The following is a 2,812-nucleotide window of genomic DNA, read 5'->3' as shown; positions in this document are numbered from 1 at the left end:
TTTTGTCATTATTATACGACACAGAAGTACATTCTTCACTTGCTCTCAGTAAAAGAAAACCTGGGAAATAAATTTTTGGGAACTGGAATGTTTTAAATATCTTAATAATACTTCATATGTGTTTGAGTTGTTGTCCTTATAAAATTCAAGAGTAGAAGCCATTTTTCCTAACAGTTGAGAGGCCATTGTCCTATTTGATCTTGAATCCATTGCTACTGCTGTGCTGACTAGTCATTAGCCAGTGATGGCAAACCTATGACACGCGTGTCAGAGGTGACACGCGAACTCATTTTTTTGGTTGATTTTTCTTTGTTAAATGACATTTAAATATATAAAGTAAATATCAAAAATATAAATCTTTGTTTTACTATGTTTGCAAAGATCAAAAAATTTCTATATGTGACACGGCACCAGAGTTAAGTTAGGGTTTTTCAAAATGCTGACACGTGGAGCTCAAAAGGTTTGCCATCACTGCTCTAGGTCCATTCATGTTGTCACAAGTGGCAAGATTTCATTTTTTATGGCTAAGTTATATTCAATGGATATAACACATTTTCTTCATCCATTTGGTGTTAATGGACACTAAGGTTGCCACTGTATCTTGGCTATTGTAAATAATGCTGCAGTAAACATAGGTGTGCAGATATATTTTCAAATTAGTGTTTTGCATTTTTTTCAGATAAATACCCAGAAGTAGAATTGCTGGATCATGAGGTAGTTCTGTTTTCATTACTTGAGGAACCCCCGTACCATTTTTCATAGTGATTGTATCAATTTGGAATCCCAACAACAGTGCACAAGAGGCCCTTTTCTCCATGTCCTCATATACACTTGTTATTTGTTGATTTTTTATGATAGCCATTATTGACCCAGTGATCCCACTTCTAGGAATATATCCCAAGTGTGAAGTGATATCTCATTATGATTTTAATTTCTCTGATGATTGGTAATTTGAGCATCTTTTCTTTTATCTATTGGCCTTCTATATGTCTTCTTTGGAGAAATGTCCATTCAGGCCTGCTGCCCATTTTTTAACCAGAGAGTGTGTGTGTGTGTGTGTGTGTGTGTGTGTGTGTGTGTGTGTTTGTATGTGTTAAAAAAAAGAATAGATATTAATTCTTCTTTGAATGTTTTGTAAAATATACCTGTGAAGCCATCTGGTTTAGGAATTTTGCGTGTTGGGAGTTTCTAAATCACTGATTTGATTTGATTAGTAGTTATTTGTCTGTTCAAATTTTATTTTCAACATGATTCAGCCTTGGAGGATTATATATTTCTAGGATTTTCTCTATTTCCTCCAGGTTGTCTAATTTGTTGGGATATAATTGTTCACTCAATTTCCTTTTATTATTACATTTATGATATAGTATTATATCAAATCCCACAAAATAACAGGCTTCACTAAGCAATTATGTTTTTGAGAAGCACTCTCTTCAGAGCCCCCTTAATATCATTGTTCCAGAGGCTGTAGATGATGGGGTTCAACATGGGGATCACCACTGTAGAACACAGATACCACCTTGTTCTGTTCAGTTGAGTAGCTGGACTTGGGCATCACATATATGAATGTGAGGGTCCCAAAGTACAGACTTACTGCTGTGAGGTGGGCAGTACAAGTGGAGAAGGCCTTGCGGCGCCCCTCATTGGAGCGCATCTTCAGGATGGTTACGAGAATGTACATGTAGGAGACAATTATGACAAACACTGTGAACACAATGACGGAGCCACATGTAAATGAGGGGACAACTGCAGGGATAGTGCTCTCAGAACAGGAGAGTTCAACTAGAGGAGCAAAATCACAGAAAAAATGATTGACTCGATTTGGTCCACAGAAGAATAAAAAATAGTAGCAAATAGCAAAGGAGGAAGCATTGAGAAAACTACCCACATAAGCCACTATGAGGAACTGGACACAGACTTGTGTGGACATTTTGGTTGAATAAAGCAGTGGTTTGTAAATTGCCACAAAGCGATCATATGCTATGATAGCCAGAAGGAGGCATTCCACTGTCCCAAAGAGAGCACCTGAACCAAGCTAGGTGACACATCCATGATAGGAGATGGGATTTCTCTCCACCAGGAAATTGACAAGCATATTGGGTGTGACAGTAGTTGAAAGGCATATGTCAGCAAAAGCCAGGTGGCTCAGAAAAAAATACATAGGATGATGGAGCTGAGAAGAGATTTTAATAAGAATGATTGTGCTGAGGTTGCCAGATACAGTCACCAGGTAGATACACAGGATGATCATGAAGAGGATGACTTTAAGGGCGGGGTCATCAGTCAAGCCCAGTAGAATGAAGCCTGTCACTGCTGTGTGGTTTCCACCCCCCAGGGAATCCATGAGATAATGTTGCTGCTACCAAACGAACCAGTGATGAAAGATTATGTTAAAGAAGTTTGAATTCAGTGGTTTATATTTTCATTAATACACATGGGAGTTATTAGAAACAAAATAATTATTCATGCTAAGTTTGGAGTTTATATTAGAGTCCAGAGCTACGTGCAGTGAATCTTGTATATCTTTAAAATTGTTTTTAGCAGAAACATGAGGGAACCCAATTCCCATAATGTAGATCATTTTCTCTTTATATTTTCAATTTGTAAAATGTTCTTAAATGGCTCTAAATGTATCATTCAAAACATAAGGCTTATAAGAATAGCAAATAGGAATTGTCAGTATAAAAAAATGTGTAAATTATATAATGGAGATGTGAATAATAGCTAGCAGTTATTGCAAGTTTACTAACTGGTAAGCACAGTGTGAAAATTTTAGATATATAGTTCTGTATTAGTTTTCATGAAATAATTT

At 36.5% G+C, this 2,812-nt stretch overlaps 1 pseudogene; it reads right to left on the bottom strand.

The window, feature by feature from the left end:
• Nucleotides 1–1,401: 1,401 nt before the first annotated feature.
• On the bottom strand, nucleotides 1,402–2,344 carry LOC102755489 (annotated as a pseudogene).
• Nucleotides 2,345–2,812: the final 468 nt, after the last annotated feature.

Source organism: Myotis davidii, unplaced genomic scaffold (genome assembly GCF_000327345.1).
Source record: "Myotis davidii unplaced genomic scaffold, ASM32734v1 scaffold1185, whole genome shotgun sequence".
NCBI classification, from domain to species: domain Eukaryota; kingdom Metazoa; phylum Chordata; class Mammalia; order Chiroptera; family Vespertilionidae; genus Myotis; species Myotis davidii.
This window is presented reverse-complemented; position numbering and strand designations above follow the sequence as displayed.